Below are 23576 nucleotides of genomic sequence, written 5' to 3' on the forward strand. Positions count from 1 at the left end.
ATGTTTCGCTGCTCCTCATTTGAATTTGCAATTTTTTACGTACAATTTGGTAGCAGCGAACGTTATGGAGTTACCACATGCTATACGTAGCAGACGATGCTTTTCATTCAATTCTCATACTAGTACATTCTGATTAGTGAACAGTGCAAAATATCAAAATTTCGGGAGGATAAGGATAGTGATCGTAAGGGCGGGAGTTTGGGTGAATTTTCGGAAGCCTCCCGATGAAATCGGGAGGGTTGGCATCTGTGCGTGTATTGTAAAATTACGAATATTAAATCAAACAAAAACTACTCAAAAATACATTAGCCTATTTATTACTGTTTCTCCCGGAACCCCTCGCGACCTCTTGCGGAACCCGGGTTGAGAAGCACTGATTTAGAGCCTGAAACGGCGTTGAGGGTATCGTCAATTCCAGGCAGTGGATAGGAGTCTTTGAGTGTCACGTTGTTCAGCTGGCGATAGTCCACGCAGAAACGCGTGGTCCCATCTTTCTTTTTGACCAACACAACCGGTGACATCCAAGGACTTCTCGTGGGCTCAATGACACCTGCATTGAGCATCTTTTCTACCTGTTCATCAGCCTCCTCCCTCTTGCTCCAAGGGAGCAGTCTGAAGGACAGGCCGGGCCCTATCGGTGTGGATCTGATGTTTCACCAGGCCCGTACGTCCAATATCCTCGGGTGACAAGAAGAAGATTTCTATATGTGGGTTAACTAGTTTGTTTAAGGCCTCCCGCTGGGCATCTTCCAAATCTACGCTACTCCGATTTACCATCTCGCAAATGGGATCAGGCCAATTCCTACCAGGCTCTGAAGTCCCCCTCTGGGGCCGGTCCGACTCGATGTTATTATCCCTCAGCTCTGCGACTTGTACCACTGGGGTGCACTCTGCCACCTTCGTGCGCCGTCCAATAGTGCGTGGTTCTGTGCTGACATTAATTACCCTGACAGGCACGACCGGCCCGTCGGTGTTTACTGGGGTGCGGCCCACGATTAAGCCTGGGGTCGATTGCCCCGCCAGTAGTTCGGTCAGGCCACAGGAGCCCTGTCAGGTTGGGTGAGCCCACCACCGTGCCAGAATTATTGCCTCGGCACCCGGGGGGCGGGGGGGGGATGACTCTGGAGTTTGGAACCTCCAGCTCTACCTTCTCGTCCGTGCTCATACCCCCAGCGGCAACTCATCACCACCCATCTGCATGACCCCTCGGCCCAAGTCGATTTTGCAACCACTGGCGGTCAGGTCAGCACATCCAACCCTATTAAACATGGGTTGCATACCTCTGACACCCAAACCTCTATTTTTCTTTCAGGGGGGGGCTGGTCCCGCTTGTTCGGGGCAGAGTTGGTGGTCTGGTGGGCCGGGGCCTCTCCCTGGTGGGGCCCTACAGTCCCGTGACAGGTGGCCCACCCGATCACAGTTAAAGCACTTAACCGGGTACGGTGCATGCCTCCGATATTCCGAATTATACCACCCCTCCACCCCCGTTCCAAATTGGGGTATTATCCAATGGCCCACCACGTGTCCTCCTGTGAGCCGCTTGCCATGGTCCAGACCCTGCCAACCGGCGGTCGATCATGTCTCCAATCATTCCCTCCAGCTCCACTCAGGTTCCAAGACCAGCCCCGGCTCCAGGCTCACGGCTGTCAACGGGGACCTGCCGGACAGCTATCGCATGTCGCTCGGACCCTCTAGCCGGCGGCTTCACTGCCTCCCATCGGGCGGCAGCGTCAGCTGCCTTTTGGCCGAAATGTCGTCAACAGGGCCCCGGTGTCGGTGCCCGCAAGAGCCTGGATGAAATAATTCAGGGCAACGTCTTCCTGGTAGGGCACCGCCATGTTTGCATGTGCGATCCCCTCTGCATGGCGAATATCATATGCCAAATCCCCCATCTTCTCAGTGGGCTGTCATTTCCGCCCACTGAGCTGAGCTTTAACAAGCTTGCTCTGTTGCTCTATTCCAAATCGGTTATTTAGGACCGAACGGAGGCCTGTCAACGTTATTGCTCCGGGGGGCATTGTGGTCAAGACCTCAGTCAAATTGGGCCAAATACGCCCTCAGGTCGGTCTTTCTGTCGTACGGAGCTAGGGGCACCGTCCGGCCTCCCGGGTTCCGAGCCCCACTCACCAGTCCTTGCGGGAAAAATGGAGGGGCGGACCCTCCGGATTCCGGCGGTGCTCTCCCACCGCAAAGCCCAAGCCACTAGCCTGGACAATTTGTCAACCCTGTCTGGGTCGATGCGCGCCCCGCACAGTCTTGTGCACTCAACCATGCCATCTCACTCGCATTCTGCACGCACTCTGGCACAATCATACTGGGGGCCTGTGTTAGGCCAAGAGACCCCGGAGCCTCTGCCCCCCCCGCAAACGTGGCATGTACCCTTTCGCATCATGCCCCAGCTTTACCTTTACTGAACTCACCTGATCACGCCCTGCTTCGAGGGAGCGTATCCTCTCCCTCTGTTCCTGAAGGAGGTCATCCTGCCCCTTACATCGGATCTCAAGACACTCCACAAGCTCCACCTTAATGTCCCTTACCTTCCCCTCTATCTGTATATGCTCCTCCTTTACTCTATTTAATTTGTCTTTTACCTGTTCTATCTCCCTTCATGTCTCTGTTAATTCTTCCTTCGCCATGCTAAAACTCTCCTTTGTCTCGTCCTCGTGCTTCTTCAACCACTCCCCAAATTCTCGGCTCTCCGTCTCAACCTTCCGTCCCATCTCTTTTACCATTTCCGTCATTTCCTCATGTCTCATTTTAGACCCTTCCTTTACGGCTTCCAATTCCCCCTTCGTTTCCTGCTGGCCTTGTTTTAAATTTTGTAATGCGGCCGTGTTTTTCCCAATCTCTGCTTTTAATTGCCCCTGTCCTTTTTAATTTCCTTTATCCCCTGTCCGAGTTTATCCACCTTTCGCACAACCATCGTTATCCTATCCATCACTTCTTCCTTACCCATTTCCATTGCGGACCAAACACCTTTCACACTCCCTTTCAACTCCGTCATTTCCCCACGTCCTGTACCAATCTCTTCCACCATTTTCCGGTCCATGGTCTGCATTTCGCCTATCACCTTTACAAACTCCACCTTCATTTCCTCCTGACCCGCTCTCAGCATTTGCATATTCCCATTTAGCGCTTGCATGTCACTCCTTTGTTGGTTTTGTAAATCCATTCCCATGCTTTGCATTTCACCTCTCATTTCTTTTATATTTCCATTCATTTCTTTTTGTAGGTTTGCCAGTATCTCCACCAACTGGCTCAAGTCAATTGGCGCTGGTGGAGCCGATCCGCCACGATCGGGTGCGGATCCGTCAGGGATCGTTCGGTCCTCTGGGAGGGAAATTTGATGTAGGGGTGCTCATACACTGCCGCTGCCATTCCCAATGCTACCTCCGGGTTCGATTGCAGGGGAGGGTCTTCCTGCAAGGTGTCATCCTGAGCCAAGGGTTCCTCTAATGTTACTCCCGAACCCACCTGTACCAGCTCGCCTTGGTCCGCCATGGTCCGTGGTGGGAATTAAATAAAATTTTACTGCTCTTAATTTGGAGGGAAGGGGGGAGGTTGTCAAGCACACCTCTGGTTCGAGTCCCGTAAATGTTTTTTTATTATTTTAATAGAGGCGGAGGGGTTCGTACCCCGCTCCTGAACACGAAATTGTTGTGGGCCGGCGGTTGGTGGCGAGAACGACCGCTAGGTGGGGAAGTTTACGCTGTCTCCCACCAGACTCCCCGGAATTATAGGCTGTCGCTCGGATAACTCCGCGAGCCGGCGGGTCGATTAATCGACCATGAAGCGCCAATATCTCAACCGCGTGGCGTAAGGATAATTGTCTCGATCCAATATACCTAAGTGACCACGCAGTCTTGGCTACCGGGGATTCACGCCCTCGGAACGTCTGGCCGAACCGGATCACTCTTCCAACTACGGAAGAGTATCAACTTCCACCTACCAACTCCGGCTTGGATGCAGTCGAGCGGGTCTGCCCAGGACGTTCCGGCTATGATGTACCGATTACCGGGGATGAAACCCCGTGTAAACTCAGACACGAACCATGCTGGACCAATATAAGAAGGGACGGAAACAGAATGGGTTCATTTCTAATAAATTTATTTACAGCAAAATCAAAAGACAGAAGAGGCGAGCCTTGAACGAATATGTAGGAATTTACAATGATACAAAAACACTCATACAATTCTACTTAAAGACGGGCCCACACGAAGACACACACAAAAAATGAAAAGAAAGCCCAGAGTCTTTATTTCATCCCTCGCAGCCGTGAGGATAGACAAGCTGGGGGTCAGAATTCATGGGTACCTCTCGTCGCAGGAAAGCGTGCTCGGTAATGCGGCACCTCACGTGGCAAAAGGTCATCGGGGCACGGTCCGGGAGTTCGAGCCAGGCTCGTGGCTGTGACGGAACTTGCGTGGTGAATCGTCAGAGCTCCCAAACTCCTCTCCGTGCACGTACCGACCACGACTCGTTCCACCCGACTCAGCGCAATACACGACTCTTGGTAGGCTCATCTCTGTGCACGTCCCCACCACCACTCCTTTTCAGACTCCTGTCCATGCACGTGCTGACAAAACCTCTTTTCCGTGCAACCACCGTGACCCAAACTCTGCCGCTCCGCCACCGCGATCAAACTCTCCCAGCGCCAACGCCAACCAACCACCACCCTCCGAGTCTCCGAGATAAATCTCCTCCCACCACGGGGAGGGCCTTGGTGAGAATCATCTCGCTGTCCCTCATTGGCCTATGGCCGCGCCCTACTGGGGTGGAGCCGTGGCCCTTGCAAGGAGACCCCATATTCTCCACGTGGCGACGTGGCCTCGCTCACGCAGAGCAAGAGGGTGTTCCCCGAAAGGCCCACAGTACAAAAACTATGATTTGGGGGGGCCCGAGGATCGGAACAGCGAGCCCCCCCTCTCGGCAAATCAAGGTACGAGTGGCCAACGGGTGGTGACGGAGCATGATGGGCTGGTTGGGTCGTGCAGATGGGATGACAGATGTAAGATGAGATGCAATAACCGAACGAGCCGCCACAACGCACATATTTAATACTCCCACTAAACAAAAGGACGGGGTCCTGACTACACGCGTACTTACCGGCATAACTAACTTTGTGACCTGCATGTTGAGTGCGCATGGTTTCCACATTCGTAACAATTATATTGTTGCGAATTCGCGCCCACCGGCGTGCGATCGGCCATGTGACTCGAATTGCGGCACGTCGCCCACCGGACGGACAATTCCGTCGTGACCCTCTCGGACTAACGCCGAGAGCTAGTCACGGGTGGGCTTCAGCCTCACCACGATCGTGCCAATCGGCCATCCGCGTGGGATAGGGTTGTTCGCCAAACTCGACCGACCTAAGTACCCACGCGGATGGTAAACCGGGCGATCAAACCTCGCCGCAGGTCGACTCCGGACACGGGCCGCTTAAGCGGTCTGTTCCGTGCTATCGGGATAACCGAGCGGTGTTATCGTCAGCCTCAACGGTTCCGATTAATTATCGGGCGTATTAAGCCCACGACGAACCCGTTACGTGAAGCAAGATGGAGATTCAAACGAAGGGAAGGACGCAGCGAAACGGGGAACAATCGGACAAGCACATTTAATACGGAAGCACGGAAGGCACGTATATTACAGCCACAGGGATACAATAAAACAATACACGTACTTACAATCACCGTAAAGAAACACGAGCAAGGAACGATGCAGAGCTACAACCGAATATGATTTACGACACAGAACACTTATAAAATTTTACTTCACCAGACTGGTGCCACACACACACGTTTACCCAGAACCCAAAAGAAATGGAAGTCGTGACTTCCCCGAGTGTGTCGAGTCCCTCTCCGACGTCCGTCGACGTGATCCCGCCTGGCCGCGACTCCGTGCCTGAGCGTGGTAGGCAAGGCCTCTCCGGCGTGCCTCACGCCTGCACGTGTTGGCCACTCGACGCCACGGACCGAGTGTTCGGTGCTATCCCAGCGCGGATGGGGGGGGGGGGAAACGTGGATGCCCGAAGTCGGGAGAGAGGAATAGCGGACGCTCCTTCCCGCCAGCGGGGTCTTGCAACTGCCCCACAAAAGACCCCACTAGCGGCCACCAGGACGAGCGAGCCGGAAGACGAGAGCAACCACGAAGCAAGTATATCCACCGAGCAAGAGCATCCACACAACTGCTTCCCCCGTCTACGACTTTTATATCCTCGGAGCTTCGCCCTGTTGCTCCGCCCCGTTCTTTGCTCCACCCCCCTTCGAGGCGCTTCGAGAAAGGTCTCGAAGAGGGGCGTTCCTCCTCCCTGGCCGCATCACACCGCGCATCCACCAATCGAGCACCAGCTGCCCTCACCTCGCTTCTCTCCCCTCACACCAAGCGCGGAGAAGAATGGCGCGAAAAGGCACCGAGCCCCTTCGTTGGTTTTTATTTGAAATAAAAGATAGAGAAAGAAAAACGACTGACTCAAAGCGTCACAGCCTGAATGAATCACATTTATTCCCTCGAAACAACAGGTTTGGGGCTAACTACACATGTACTTAAGAGATATCTCACCTACGGGACCTGAATGGTGGTTTGCGAATTTCCACAGCCGTAACAATATATACGTGTGTATATCTTCTTCTTCTTCTTTCGGCTGCTCCCGTTAGGGGTCGCCACAGCGGATCATCCGTATGATCCGCATTGTGATTTGGCACGTTTTTTACGCCGGATGCCCTTCCTGACGCAACCCTGGTCCCCTCTTACGACACAGGGATATGGTACACCTATTTTAACCGGGGTATACACCTGCCAAGTATACTGGTACTCATTTCGCCGAACTCGGAAGGATGACAGGCTGAGTCAACCCCCTGGTGTATTAATTCAGTGGTCTAACGGGGCTTGAACTCAGGACCTTTTTGGATCCCAAGCCGCTGCCCTAACCACTGCGCCAACACCAGGCATATACGTGTGTGTGTGTGTATATATATATATATATATATATATACGTACTGTCTCAGGATATATATCGTTGCGGGTCGGCGGGGTCGGGTGAGATCAGGAGGTGGGGGAAACTACGTCGATTCCCACCAGACTCCCAGGAATTGTAGGCCGTCGCTCACGGATAATTCCGTGACGCGGCGGGTCGCTTAACCAACCGTGGACGCCAATAACTCAACCGCATGACCTAGGGTCCTCCCGTCTATGGGTTAATCGGGTTACCTAATTAACCACGCGGTTTAACCACCGGAGAACAACGCCCTCGGTACACCTAGTCCGAACCGGATCACTCTACCAGATCGGATCACCTTTCCGGATCGGATGCAGCCGAGCGACACTGCCAAGGACGTATCGGCTGAAAGGAACGGACCGTTGGGAATAAAGACCCGGCAAAACTTGGATTCGAACCACCTTGGACCAATGAGAGAAAAGACAAAGGTGAGCTGGGAACATTCCTAATGACAATTATTTATTCACAGCAAGCAAGGAAAAGCATGTGGCACAACAAAATTTATTGCGTATGTAACGCAGGGAAAGAGGAGAGAGAGTTGTGGTCAGGTCAGGTCAGGTATGGGAGCATGTGCCAGAATCGCGCGTCGCTGCGTCCACTTTCCGCCGGTACTCCAGGGGCCTCCGTCTGGCCTTCCCCCAGGCAGATGCCAGGCCCATCCCCATCTCCTTGAGATGCTGGTCACCCTGCTGCAACCAAGAGGCACGTGGTCGGCCCATTGGCCTCCTCCACTCACGAGACTCCCTCGCTGAGAGAATCTGGTGAGCAGGATCAGCGTCAGGAAAACGAGCCACATGTCCATGCAGCCGCAACTGATGCTCACGGACCATGCAGGTAACAAATCTCACCCGAGTCTCTCTCAGCAACCGCTCGTTGGACACAAAATCTGACCAGCGAGAGCCAAGGATTCTCCAAAGAGACCTGGCACCAAAGGAATTAAGTCTCCATCTCAGATCCTTGGTCAGAGTCCAAGTCTCGCATCCATAGAGCAAGACTGGAAGCACCAAGGACCTGAAGACTCGGACTTTCGTCCTCCCGCACAGGGACCGGCAGGGCCACACCCCATGATCCAGTGAATCCACGACTCCCCAGGCCCGACCCAAACGTCTATTGACCTCTGACTCACAGCCAGCAGACATGAATATCACTGCCAAGGTAAGTGAATCTCTCCACGACCTCAACATCCTCACCACAAACAGGTACAGACAGGACAGCAGCATCCAAGATGTCATTGAAAGCCTGGATCTTAGTTTTGACCGAAGAAACCCGTAATCCCAGAGGCTCCGACTTCTCATTCAGCACCTCGAGGGCCCCCAAAAGGATATCTAAAGTCTCCGCAAAGATGACTGCATCATCTGCGAAATCAAGGTCCGAGACCTTGACATTCCCAAACGATGCACCGCAGCTTGATCTTTCCGACATCCTCCCTAAAATACAGTCCATACAAGTGCTGAAAAGTGTGGGGGCCAGTACAGACCCCTGATGAACTCCAGTAACAACTGGAAATAAGTCAGATATTGTACCACCACACTTCACAGCACTCTCAGTACCAGAGTAGAGTTCAGACATCAGATCAATCAGTTTTGGTGGCACCCCACGAAGACCAAGAATCCTCCAGAGGGCATCCCGATTCACTGAATCGAACGCTTTACAGAGATCACCATAGGCTGCAAGCAGCCCCTGCCGAAACTCTCGTCTGCGTTCGGTGAGGACACAAAGAGCAAGGATATGGTCAATCGTTGACCCCTTTGGTGTAAAGCCTGACTGCTCTGGACGCTGGTGCTCAAGCAGATGGTGGCGAACCCTATCAAGAATTATAATCTGAGCAAAGACCTTGCCCGGAACTGAGAGCAGCGTCACCCCTCGGTAGTTGTTGCAGTTTTGGCGATCACCCTTCCCTTTCCAGAGAGGAACAAGGCCCCTCTTCCAATCGGTTGGGATGATGCCTGTGTTCCAGGCAGAGCACAAAACTGCATGCAACGACACGAGTGCAGCATTTCCACCAGCCTTGAGAAGTTCAGCATGGATGCCACAGATCCCTGAAGCTTTACCCCGTTTCAACCGGTTCACCGCAGCCCATGTTTCCACAAGCGAAGGTGGAGACAGTTGATTGGAGGGTCAGCAACAGGGATTGCAACACCCTTGATGTCCAACTTGACAGCTGGGGGATCAGCCTGGTACAACGGCTCAAAGTAACCGGCCCAGCGGGCCTTCACTTCAGACTCATCTGTCAAGAGCCCACCACTCTCTGCTCTAACTGCAGTGCTCCGAGAGATGGGCTTGGATGAACGCAATGCGCGAATTCCCCTGTAAGCGGGACGAGAATCACCTGTCCACAGGTGATGCTCTACCCCCTCACAGATTCCTCGCACATAGGCCTCCTTGTCCACCCTCAGTGCACATACAGTTTTACGCCTCAGCTCCCTGAACAGCTCAGCTCTGCCATTCAGCCTGGCCCTGCGACTCTGGTCAATGGTATCCAGTGTCCCTTGAGAGACAATATTCTTCTTTGCCCTGCGGTGAGTTCCAAGACATCCACCGGCAACATCAAGGACGGTGATCTTGAAGGCACTCCACAACTCTTCAGGACCCCCGAAAGCACCCAGACACCCCAAATGTCAACTCAGCCTGTTCGCAAACACCTCAGCTACTCTCTCTCATCCTTGAGCTTGCCAACATCCAGCCTAGGCTGGGATGGAACCATTCTCCAGGATTTAAGGTGCAGCTTTGGAGTTGCAACAACAAGCCGGTGGTCAGTATTGAGGAACTGAGCACTCCGGTAGACCCTGCAGTTCTGGATCATCCTCCAGCGACCGTCAATGAGGACATGGTCAATCTCCTTTGCCACACCGCCAGCGTTGGAATACCCAGTCCAGCGATGAGCTTGTGGGCGCTGAAACCATGAACCAGCCACCCAAAGTCCATGACTTCTTGCAAAGTCAAGGAACTTAGTGCTATTCTGGTTCATAGTTCTTGACCCATGGGGACCAACACATGTCTCATAACCATCCCTATCAGTTCCAGTCCATGCATTGAAATCCCCCAAGACTAGAAGTGTATCTCGTCTGATCAACTACAGACTCGAGCGTGGCGTAGAATGTGTCCTTCACGGTGCGGTCACTCGCCTCAGTCGGGGCATAGACAGAGACCAGGGAAATGACACCGAAGGAGTGACGAATCATTCGTCTCATAATACGCTCGTTGACCAGTGTTACGTCAATTATCATTGGGGTAAGCTTATTGGACACAGCTACAGCAACTCCTTGAGTATGGTAACCATGAGAGGGATCAGAACAATAGTAGGTGTAACCACCCACCATTATCTCGCCGCAATCCGGTCTCCAAACCTCAGAGAGTGCTGCAATACCGATGTCCAAACGCTTGAGCTGAGATGATAACAGGGACAGGTGATTATCCTCTCTTATTGATAGGACCTTCCAGGCACCCACACGAAGGGAGCAGCTCAGGTTAACCCAAGGAGATCGCAGTCTTGTGGACGACACCTCAGCACCACTCCGACACATTCTCCCACAATCTAACCCGGGAATATTACCCCGTGGTTTCCTTCCTATCATCAAAGATTGGGGATCTTGAAGGCTTTGCCCCAATCCCGTGATCCGGTGAGCTGCCCTGCGAAGGGAAGCTGCACAGGAGGTACTCCCACGGAGTGAGTTTTCAGATTTTTTTGCGTTTTTGTGTTTTGCGGAATGAAGGGTTTTACGGTGGCCGGAGTGCAAATCCTGCCACCAACCTCCTAATAAAAAGTAACCCAACTGCAGGAGGACGTCCGCAGACACAGTTGGGCACTAGATATGGATGGCCATTGGCTCACAAGGAGCTCCTCCACCCTTTGACAGGTTTTGTTTTTAATCCTGTTGGGTGTCCATATCCAAACACCCTCCTCACCAGAAAACCTGGTGGGGGAGACGGTTTAGTCGCCAACAACCCGACCATGGAATAGGTTAGTACAGGAATACATGGTTCCTGTAGCAGGTCACAGATCTAACCTGACCTGACACTAGCGTATATATATATACATATACATATACATATATATATATATATATATATATATATAGATATATATATACATACATATGTATGATCGAACCTGATCTAACCTGGTGCGACAATAATACAAGCAACTAACTGAAGCAGACAGTGCAGACTTGACGCGAGATTATTAACAGTAACAACAATCAGGATCTTGACCAGGCTGACTTAACAGACAGGCGCCAGCACACACACACACACACACACACACACACACACACACACACACACACACACACACACACACACACACACACACACACACACACACACACACACACACACACACACTCCAATGAAAAGGGACTTTTGTAGCCAGGGAGGGAGGGAGTTGAGGTTATAGTTTTCGTTACCTGGGCGTTTCGGGAGAGGGATGCTCCATGGTGCAGTACCCGACAATAGTCGCGTTGTTCTGGCCACAGCCGCACGTGTGGACATCGTGTTCTGAAGGAGGAGCTTGAGTGGAGAAGGGCGGAGTCCAGAGGGCGAGAGTGGAGCAGTCGACGGGACCAGGCAGGAGGCGGTTCGTCGAGGCGAGAAGTGGGTGGAGTCAAGAAGCAGGAACACTCCGAGTCAAGAACACCCACACTGAACACACACTTCTCTACACCAAAACCTACACGGAGGATTTCTCCGTGTTTTATAAAGACCGAGCTCGGGGGAGGGGCCATGCCAAATCCAACGTCATCGCCCGAGTCGGGCATTCCGACTGGCTCCTACCCCCCACGTGGCCCGCCAGCCTGGGCCGGGCCTCGGGCAGACGCCGGCACAGCCCGCCCACCTGGGTGCCAAAGCATACGTGACTCGCCGCACATGTCTGGTTTCGGGTTGACGGTGGAATATTAAAGCGCTACTCCAGCCGAAAGCGCTACTCCAGCCGAAAGCGCACGTCGCGGATTTTGCTTCAGAAAAGAAAAAGAGTGGGGATGAAATAAAAAGGGAAAAACGAGTTAACAGCCGAACTATTAGTAATTAGATCATCACAATGCACTCCCTTGTCTTCCCACTAAACAAAAGGAAGGGTCTATCTACACGTATATTAATGGCATAACTGTCTCGGGACACCTATCTGTTGTACGCATGCGGTTCCGAGAACCGCAGCAAAATATATATATATATATACACATTTTTTGAAGGATTCAGTGGTGGCGGGGAATTCAAATGCCACCCAAGTCGGCTCCTATTCATAGCCAGTTTGGGTTTTCGCACCCTTCTCTTGACAGCCAAATGTTGAATATTCTGCGTCACTTAACCACCGCCGTCTCCGAGGTTATAACGCCGGCTGGTTCGGCACAGGCCTCGGGTCACGCACCTCAAATCGCGATACAAACTTACACCAGGACCTTACCAGTTGGGGGAATAGACCCCAGTTACAGACAGGTTTTGTCAGAGACCGAGCGAATTCTGCCAGTCTGTAACCATTTTGGTTTTTATATCCAAATCAAGCGGATCGTTCCTCGACGCGGCACAAATTAATTCAAGGCAGCAAATCTCGTATAACTCAACCAGATTTATTGGGGACACATTGGGGAATACGACACAAGCAAAGCATTCATGACATGGTTATAATTAATCTATAACCCGTTCTTAACTAGGGAGCTACAGATTATGGGTTTCGAAGGGGACCCTAACGAGATAAACCTTAGACAACACTCAGACAAGACACGGACAGCATGCAGACAAGACACAGAGTACTTGGTGATGCCTCATGGACGAGAGGAAAGTGTCAAAGGCACGAATGTGGCTCGTGACAAGCTGATGTCTACGGATTCGAGCGCCCACGCTCAAACACGCCGTGTGGCAAAATGGCGCTCGTCCTCCTTTTGTTGCACCGCCCACGCACACAGCCTCAGCGCGTTCAATCCCTATAAGGTCGACAGTACCAGAGCGGAAGGTCCACATGTGCTCCAGCTGGCCCTTCACAAGGTCCAGCATACAAATCCAGGCCTGGCCTGTTCACCAGACAAGGCCAAATCGGGGTGTTGGGCTCTGCATGCGGATCGACAAACGTGTCGAGGACCTCCTCATAAAAGTCGATCGCCGACTCCCCTCATGCAGTTCCTCCTGCCTCTTTCATGAAGCAGATCGCAGACTCGACTCTAGCAGCCTCTCTTGCCTCCATCACGAAGCAGATCGCAGACAGACACAGCCGTCCCTGACACAGCCGATCGCGACTCTCACTCATCATTTCTCTCCAGCAGAAGGCAGACTGACCTCATTCAGTCCCTTCCTTGCCTTTCTTTCGGCTGGCTCTTTACGAAAAGCGAATCGCAAAAACCCTCATGCAGTTTCTCCTACTGCCGATCACCCGACTCAACACTCGTCGTTTCTCTGTTGCCTTCCCGGCGCTCGCTCGCCCCCCAGCCGACTGCAGTTTTTCTTTCTTTTTCTTTTGAGGCGCGCCCCTTCACGAAGCCGACAGACTCCCCCCCCCCCCCGCCTCCCAGAGCACTGGGTGGGGAATAGTTCGGAGAGGGGAAGGAAAAATAAGCCAGGCGCCTCGCGGTCCACCATCACTGTATGAACACTGGACAGCCAGCTACACCTCCCGACACACATGTAACGTCCAATTACCCAACAACCTGGCTAAATATGCATTTAATGGGGGATCTGGGCTAATCCTATATTTAATAACACACTCAGGGCCATTTCCGCAACAATATATATATATATATATATATATATATATATATATATATATATATATATATATATATATATATATATATATATATATATATATATATATATATATATATATATATATCGGTGGGGTACGCTAAAACGGGTGTGGATGTCAAACACCCCATTAATTTGAGGAAGGCCTCCTGGCATCCCCCTGTCCACTTAAATCTCAACCCCTTCTCCGTCAACCGGTGGAGGGGCCTGGCTATCTCTGCAAAGTTTGTCACGAAGCGCTGGTAGTCGGAGCAAAGTCCCAAAAAGCCCCGTACCTGTTTAACAGTTGTAGGTACGGGCCACTCCTCTACCACTGTAATTTTTCCGGGGTCGGTTTTCACCCCCTCGCGGCCTATCACGTGTCCGAGATAGGCCACCTCTGTCGCGAACAAAGTGCATTTCTCTGGGCTCAATTTCAGCCCTGCCTGTCTGAGGCACCCAAACACCTGGTCCAAATGGGCTATCTCCTGGGTGAATGTTTTAGCGTGTACCAGGACGTCATCCAGATACACCAGGCATGATTGCCACGGCATGCCGCCTAGTATACGCTCCATCAGTCTCTCAAAGGTGGCGAGGGCGTTACACAAACCGAACGGCATCACAGTGAACTGATACAGTCCCTTCCCTGTGGAAAATGCCGTTTACTCCGTCCCTATCTTATCCATCTCCACCTGCCAATACCCACTCTTGAGGTCCAAGGTTGAGAACCATTTAGAGCCTGAAACGGTATCGAGGGTATCGTCAATTCTAGGTAGGGGATAGGAGTCTGAGTGTCACGTTGTTCAACTGGCGATAGTCCACGCAGAAACGCGTGGTCCCATCCTCCTTTTTGACCAGCACAACCGGTGAGATCCAAGGACTTCCCGAGGGCTCAATGACACCTGCATTGAGCATCTTTTCAACCTGTTCATCAGCCTCCTCTCTTTTGCTCCATGGGAGCCTTCAAGCAGGCTGACGGACAGGCCGGGCCCCATCGGTGTGGATCTGATGTTGCCCCAGGCCCGTACGTCCAATATCCTCAGGTGACAAGGAGAAGATCCCCATGTGTCGGTCAACCAGTTTGTATAAGGCCTCCCGTTGGGCATCTTCCAAATCTACACTACTCCGATTTACCATCTCGCAAATGGGACCGGGCCAATTCCGAATCAAGTCTGGAGACTCCCTCTTGGGTCGGTCCGGCTCGACGTCATCGTCCCTCAGCTCTGCGACCTCTATCACTGGGGTGCAATCTGCCACCTTCGTGCCCCACCTGATAGTGCGTGGTTCCGTGCTAACGTTTATTATCCGGACGGGCACAATAGGCCCATTGGTATTTACCAGGGTGCGGCCCACGACTAAAACCGGGGTTGATTGCCCTGCCAGTAGTTCCGCCAGGCCGCAGGAGCCCTGTCACGTTGGGTGTGCTCACCACCGGGCCGGGACCACCGCCTCGGCACCCGGGGGAATGACCACGGAGTCAGGAGCCTCCAGCTCCACTCTCTCATCCGTGCTCACGCCCCCTAACGGCAACTCCTCACCACTCAACTGCATGACCCCCCGGCCCAAGTCGATCTTACAACCACCGGCCGTTAGCACATCTAACCCTATTAGACATGGGTCGCACACCTTCGCCACCCAAACCTCTATCCTCATTTTCACGGTGCCCAATTTAAAAGACACGAAACCACGTCCTATGATGGGGGCCGTTGCCCCGGTAGCTAGCTGCAAGCTATGGTTTTGCAGACGATGGATCTCATCCCAACCGTCTACACTCGAATCAAGGACCACAGGGCTGATGATCGTGGCGCTTGCTCCTGTGTCCACAACGGCGTCTACCCCTATGCCGGCAATTTTGCACCGAATTGTAAAGCTACCATTTCCAATTTGGCCACAATTGATGACCTGTCGCAGTTCTGAGGGCTCTTCATCCGTCTGAGTCTGCCGAACACGGCCCTACATGTTCGGCACTTTTTAGTTTCCCAGGGACTGGTGGGAGGGTGATGGTTGGGCCTGGCTATCCCTATTGGCCCGGGGCGGAGCTGGTGGTCTGGGGGGCCGTGGCTCTTCCCTTCGCGGGGGCCTTTCCCTGCGCGGGGCGTTACACTCCCGTTGCAGGTGGTCCCTCGCGCCACAGTTATAACACCTCCTCTGGTAAGGTGTTTGCCTCCAGTACGCCGAATTATACCCACCTCCGTTCCGAATTGGGGTATCCCCTGATCGCCCATCCCCCACCCTTCCTGGGCCAGACCGCCTCGGTCCAGATCTTGCCTACTGGTTATCAACCGCGTTCTGGACCATCTTCGATGCTGGCCCGGTCACCCATGGTAGCCACACTGGCTTCCCTCGCATTGTCGTTCACGGGGCCCACCTGCCGGACTGCTACCGCATGCCGCCCAGCCCCTCCAAACGGCGCTCTGGCTGCCTCCCAGCAGGCGGAATTATCAGCCGCCTTCTGGAGGTTCTCCGGGCGTCATACGGTCAGCATTGCCCGACATCGGTGCCCCCTATCGCTCGGAGAAAATGGTCCAGGGCAATTTCCTCCCGGTACTCCGGCGGCATGTTGGCGTGCGCGATCCCCACCAAGCGGCGAATGTCGTGTGCCAATTCTCCCAGTGGTTCCTGGGAGCGTCGTTTGCACCCGTTGAGCTGAGCTTTAACGAGCTCGCTCTGCTGGTCCATGCCAAATCGGTTTTTTAGGGCCGAATGGAGATCCTCCAGGGTCACCCCTTCGCTGGGTACCGTGGTCAGGACTTCCAAGGCCGCACCATGCAGGGCCGCCATGAGCTGTGCCACGCCCTGCACCTCGTTCCAGCCATTAACTCTGGCCACACACTGGAACTGGGCCATGTACGCCCTCAAGTCCGTCTTGCCATCGTACAGGGCTAGTGGCACCCTTGGTCCTTTTGAGGTCCCCTCCTCCAGTTCCCGAGGGACTCCTGGAGGGGTGTACCTCCCAAGTCCCAACGGTCCCTCACTCCCGCAGGGTCCGAGCCATTTGCCCGGGGAATTTACCACCCCTGTCCGTGTCTGTCTGTGCCCCACGTCGTCCCACTTACTCTCCCAAGCCATTGGACTCACACTCTGCACATCCACCAGAACAGTCATACCGGGTGCCCGCATTAGGCCAAAAGACCCCGCGGCCTCTATCCTCCCCAAGCTCGGCATGCACACCCCCGCATCGGGCAACCCTCCTACTCCGCCCTGTGACACCGGCCCCACCTGGGCAGGATCCGCCTCGAGGGAGCATATCCTCCCCCCCCCCCTGTTCCCGAAGGAGGACATCCTGCCTCTCACACTGGGTCTCCACACATTTCACTAGCCCCCTCTCCATTTCCTCTATTTTCCCCTCTATTACCTCATTTAGTTCTCCCATCTCCCGTTCTCCTCCCTTTTGCGTTCCTAGCGATAGCTCCCCGACTTTCTCTCTTATTTGCTCCACTTTCCCTTTTACCTGTGTTACCTCCTTATTTGTCTTGGATATTTCCTCCCCCGTCGTCCTAAACCCCTCTTTCGTCTTGCCCTCGTGTTTTTCTATCCGTTTCCCCAGTTCCACTGTCTTTTCTTCTGTTTTCTGTTCTATTTCTTTAACCGTTTTCGTTATCACTTCGTTTCTCGCCCTACATTCTTCTTTTACGACTTCCAATCCTTTCTGCGTCTACCTTTTACCTCCTGTCGCAGGTTTTCCACTCTCTCCGTTATTTCCCGATGTCTCCTTTCGCACTCCTCCTTCACGACTCCCAATCCCCTTTTTATTTCCCCCTGCTTTATTTTTAATTGTTCTACCGTCCTTGTGTTTTTCTCCATTTCCCCCTTTAATTGGTTTTGTCCCTCCTTTACTTTGTCCAGCCCATCCTGCAGGCCTGCACATCTTCCCGCAGCATTTGCACATTATTATCCATTTTGTTTTTTATGCCATCCACATTTTTATTCATTCCATCCATTTTATTTTCCATTTTGTTTGTGTTTGTATCCATTTTTGCATTCATTGCTTGCATATTTGCGTTCATTCCCGCCAGCATGGCGCATAGCTGGGCCATGTCGGGTGCACTCGGCTGGGCCGACTCGGCCAGGATCGGGGGGCCTTGGTTGAGAGGGGGAGGGAGGTGTCATACGCCGCAGCCGCTGCGGCGCAGATTTCAGGCTCTGGGTTCAGTTGGGGGGGAAATTGTTCCTGCATCACAACCATTATTTCCTGCTCGGGGATTTCAGCCTGAGCCATGGTTTCTAACACTCCCACATCAATTTCTACTACCCCCGGCTCCCACTCACCTTGAGACTCCATCTTATTTCACGTAACGGGATTAATTTTTTTAAAAAGCTCGTAATTTGGAGGGAATGGGGGGGGGGAGGTCGCTTCGCACACCCCTGGTCTGTCCCCCATGAATTTAGCTGGAGACCGAGGTGGATTTGAATCCCGCTCCTGACACCAATGTTACGAATTCTCGCCCGCCTGGCGTACGATCGGCCACGTAACTCGAATCGCGACGCGTCGCCCACCGGAACGGACAATTGAGTCGTGACCCTCCTGGGACTACCGCCAGAAACCAGTCATGGGTGGGGGTTTAACCCCACCACCACCCAGTCCGCAGTCCACCCGCGAGAGATAGAGTAAATTGCCGAAAGTTGATATACCTATGGTACTCGCACGGGTAATCTGCCGAGGGATGGGACCACGCCACAGGCCGACTGCAGACACGAACCGCTAAAGCGGTTCTTTCCGTACTACAGGGATAACCGAGCAGAGTTATCGACGGCCTTGACAGTTCAGATTTATTACCGGGATGTTGAAACCCGCTACGAATAGCTTACGTGATGCAGGATGGAGAGTCAATTAAAAGGAGACAAAGCAAAGCGGGAACAATTGGACAAGCACATTTATTCCGCACCACACGGCAGCACGGAAGGCACGTATAATACAGTAATACACCAAAAGCAATACACAGGAATACAATAAAACCAAAGAAACACACGTATGCAGTGGTAAAGAAACAAAAGAAATGCACGAACGCAGATCTACTACCGAATAGGACTTGCACACGGCAACACTTACACAGTTTTACTTCACAGACTGGCGCCACCCACAGACATTTACACAAAAACCCCAAAAGAAAAGAAGTCACGACTTACCTGGGCGCATCGTCCAGCCTTGGCGACCGCAGCCTCGAGTCCCTCCGGCGTGGTGCACCGAGCTCGTGCCGCGCGTAGCTCGCGTCGTCCGCCCGACAGCTCGGACGGGTTTTTGGGGGAACTGGACCGGGTTTCGCCGCTATCTCGGTGCGGACGGGGTGAGGAATGGCAGGCCAGTCCATCCAGGGACTGCACCGACTGGCTTGAGAAGCCCTGTGCTCAACCGAACCACGAACAGAACGGACGATGCACACACAGTACGATCCTTGCTCCGACAGTCTCGAGCCTCTCCTAGTTTCGAGCTTCTCCCAGGGCGATCCGATGCACACACACCACCACCCTCTACGCCCATGCCCTTTTGTGGGGTGGAGCTCCGCCCTTTGCCCCGCCCTGTTTCTGGCTCCACCTCCCTTCTGGAAACCCCCCCAAAAAGGGGCGTGCCCTCTCGTTCCCCCCTCCCCGCGCCGTGTGGGGGGACGAGGAAAGTCAGTTTTGGCTCGGGGCCAGGAAATTATTCCCCCAAAATCAGGCCTTAATCTTTTTTCACCTTTGACCTCCGGCTCAAATCGCACCTCCCCCATGCCAAAGCGAGGGCGTTTTGGGCGGGAGATCTTGGCGGGAGATATTTAAGCTGCCACTCCGCTCCTTTCTTCCGTTCCGCGGAGATCATTAACGCACGGAGCTCGTTGAATGGCGAGTGGCGAAGATGTGGTAGCGTAGTTGTGGAAGGTGGTGTCGTGGTGTGAATGGCGTGATTGTTGTCATCGTGTAGTGAATGGCGTGATCGTTGAGATGTTGGTTGTGGCGATGTTCATTGTTGTTCTTGCACCAAATTAACGACAGCAAAAGAAAAACGACTAACTGAAGAATCGCAGCCCGGATGGATCACATATATTCCCTCGATACAACGGGTTTGGGCAAACTACACATGACCTTACCGATATATCTCACCTGAGGACCCTTTATGGTATAATGCGAATTTCCACAGCCGTAACAATATGTATATGTTGTTCGTCTTTCAGCTGCTCACATTAGGGGTCGCCACAGCGGATCATCCGTTATGATCCGCATACTGATTTGGCATAGGTTTTACGCCGGATGCCCTTCCTGACGCAACCCTGGTCACCTCTTACGACACAGGGATAATTGGGTTGGGTTTCGCCATGATTCCGGGCTGCCCTACACTCTCTCATAGCACGGCCCAGCACGGAGCTCCCGTCCTCAAGCGATCCTCCAACCCAAGCCTCCGAGTAGCCAGATTACAGGCGCACGCCACTACGCCCGGTATATATATATATATATATATATATATATATATATATATATATATATACATACACACATATATATATATATATATCTATCTATATATATTGTTGTGGGCCGGGTGAGAAGACCACGAGGTGAGGAAAGCTATCTTGGTTCCCACCAGACTCCCCAGAATTGTAGGCCGGTGCACACGGATAATTCCGTTACGGTGTTGATCGCTTAACCGACCGTGGACGCCAATAACGCAACCGCGTGACCTTGGGTCCTCCCGTCTATGGGTTAATCCGGTTACCTAATGAATCACGTGGTATAACTACCGGGAAACACGCCCTCGGTACGCCTTGTCTGCACCGAATCACTCTACCGGATCGGATCACTTTTCCAGATGGGATGCAGCCAAGCAACACTGTCAAGGACGTACCGGCTAAAAGGAATGGATCGTTGGGAATGAAGTCCCAGCTAAACCAAGATTTGGACCATGCTGGATCAATGGAAGAAAAGACAAAAACGAGCAGGGAACATTCCTAATGATAATTAATAACGATCTTCTGCAGTCTTACTACAGCAGACAGGCGCCGACACACACACACACACACACACACACACACACACACACACACACACACACACACACACACACACACACACACACACACACACACACACACACACACACACACACACACACACACACACACACACACACACACCTCGATGAAGAGGGAGTATTGCAACAGGAAGGGAAAGGAGTTGAGGCTATGATCTCGGTACCTTTGCGCCTGATGGCACGATGCGCCAACAATATGTTTTTTTTGGGGGGGGGGGGAAATGCTCCGCGGTGCGGTGCCAGACAGTGGGCGCGTTATCTCTGGCTTCAGCCAAATGTGTGGAGACCTTGTTTGTGAAAGAGGAGCTTGAGTGGAGAAGGGGCTGAGTCCAGAGTGCGAGGATGGAGTGGCAGGTGGGGCCAGGTAGGCGGGTGGGGTCGACGTTGTGTGGGCGGAAATGAGGAGACAGAGTCCAGACAGCAGGAGGTGGGTCGTGCCGAAGGACGAGGGCGAGGCCAGATCGAGAGGGCGAGGCCAGATCGAGCTGGCAAAAGAGAAAAGAAGAGAAAGGCGGAGGGACTGCTCTGACCTTTATAGGACTTGCAGCGCGGGGGGGGGGTAGGGGGGAGGGGCCACCCCGAAGCGAACATCATCACCTGAATCGGGTGCTCCGATTGGCCCCGAACACTCACGTGGTCAGCTAACTTTGGCCAGAAATCTCCTCACTTCGTTTCCGGCAAGGCCATCTCAGACAGCGGCAATATTCCGCTCAGACCCCACGACATGACACGAATCGCCCAATCCGAAATTGGCACGCGAATCGTACTGCAAAAAACCCCGGGCCATGCCCTGGCGACTGGCCGAGGATCCCGCATGCCCACTCAGGTGTCCGACCAGCGCCGATCAACGCACGCACCAACGCGGCCCGCACTGTACATTCCCCGGCTCGATCTCAGCTTCGCTGGCCGTAGAGACGAGAATACGTTCACCATCCGTGGGGAATCTGCTGCTGCCAGCGAGGGCCGTAGGTACATCGTTATGGATAAATCCATGCATGTTTCACGAGCGGCGTACGTGTCTGTCTTCGAGCACATTCCATACAGCGAGCGCGGTTCGGCCATTACGCACGTGGCCAGTGCTCGCGTTCGCATGACTCCGCTAGCGTGTGCGCAGGGCAATATGTGTCGGACATTGAGGTTGAAAAGGAACAAGCCACTTCTACTCCACACACTCGGATCCCACCAAACATGACATGGAGTCGTCTTTATCGGCCTCAGTAAGCATTTCATGCAGCGTGGGCGTCGTGCTGGCTGTGTTTCCTGTGTTGTGAAAAACACCATTCATGCAGCCTCTGAAGAGGTATTCATTCGCATGCCTTTTTAATGCAACCGGCAATCTTCCCCAGATCATCGGAAGCTCGAGTTGATAATCCCGCACTGCGAAGTGCACTATATATCTCACTGCACACGTTTGGTTTCGGGTTCACCCGGGAACGAGGGCTCTGTGCTGCAGTTTCCTCACAGCGGCGCCACACGCGCTGGCCTCAATGAGGGCCCATCTCACAGCGAAGGCGCACATGGCTGATTTACCTCAGGAATAATCAGACGAAAAGAAGAGTAGGGACGAAATGAAGAAGAAAATGATTTAAGCAAACCTAGCTATTAGATCATCGCAACGCACTCCGTTGTTGTCCCGCTAAACAAAAGGAAAGGGACAATCTACACATATAATAATGGAATAACTGTCTTGGGACCACTATCTGTTGGATGCATGCGGTTCAGAGAACCGCAATACATATATATGTATATATAAACACACACACAGTAATGCTTCTTATACATTTTTTTTCTCTCGCCACTACATTTCAAGGTTGGTGACGGGAGGGGGGGGATAGAGGTGGAGGTGTGTGAGGGGTGAGTGGGTGGGTGGGTGAGGAGGCGTGAGGATTGGGTAGGTGTGTGAGGAGGCGTGAGGAGAGGGTGAGTACGTGTAATAGGTGGGTGCGTGAGGGGTGGGGGCCTCCACTTCCTGAATGTCCTAGGGACTGTTAAACTTAACTCCGGCTCTGATCGAGAGCCATCCTGAGTGAAAACGAAGACAGTAGCAAGAAGCCAGGAAGTGACCATTTTTGCCACCATAATCCCAGATGAAGACGACTTGGTCGTCGACACGTGATCGGTTCTGTACCTCATGCCATTCGCGGTGCTTTAACTTTCAAATATGAAAACAGATCATGAGCATCACACACGTTACAAAACCACCACGTACCTATTGCTTCACATACTGCCCGATCCATCCAGTCCAATTCATCATTAATGTTCTGAGCCTCCAGAATGCTGAACCAGTCGATGCCAGCAGCCCCTTCCGGACCCGCTCTGTTCCCTCCATCAGACCCCACATTGGAGTCCGACGAGCTCGTGGGGTCTCTGTTCATGATCTTCATTCAGCACGTGTTCGGTCGTCGTCACAAACTGAGCCTTGTGTTACACAAACACCTGTAAGAAAACAATAATCGTGCTTTACCTGAAAGCAGATTCGCCGAAGTTCAAAACACCAATTTTGACGGCACATCGTTCTTCCCCTGATGAAATCTCAGCACGCGAATCAACCACCGATTCCAACCTATACACTGCCTCACATCGTTTCTGTAGGACGTTTACGGTGCAGTCCGGGTCAGCAGGATAGTCGTTGGTTGTATACGATTATTGTCTGTCACTCGTTCGACCCGTTGAAAGCGGTCGGACAGTCGACCTGCATCTCAGGGCTCTCCTTTGTAGGGATGGTGTCGACATATACAATATGTGTGTGCTCTCAATAATTAATGAAACTAGCCAATATGAAGCGCTGGGATTGTCATGTGACCAGTATTCCTGCGTATATATACTACTGCGCATGTGCAAAAAACTTCTTCTTCTTCCTTCGTTGAA

General features: G+C 52.8%; 1 pseudogene across 1 annotated transcript in view; it reads right to left on the reverse strand.

Annotated features, from left to right (window-relative positions):
• LOC147009965 (uncharacterized) overlaps positions 1-23576 on the reverse strand; it is a 65205-nt pseudogene that overhangs the window by 30885 nt on the left and 10744 nt on the right. The window contains exon 2 of the transcript XR_015053075.1: positions 22918-23144. The product of XR_015053075.1 is annotated as an uncharacterized LOC147009965 (transcript). The remainder of the gene's footprint in view (positions 1-22917; positions 23145-23576) is intronic.

This window comes from Eptatretus burgeri, chromosome 17 (genome assembly GCF_056783735.1).
Source record: "Eptatretus burgeri isolate ZD-2024b chromosome 17, Ebu_testis_v1, whole genome shotgun sequence".
NCBI lineage: Eukaryota > Metazoa > Chordata > Myxini > Myxiniformes > Myxinidae > Eptatretus > Eptatretus burgeri.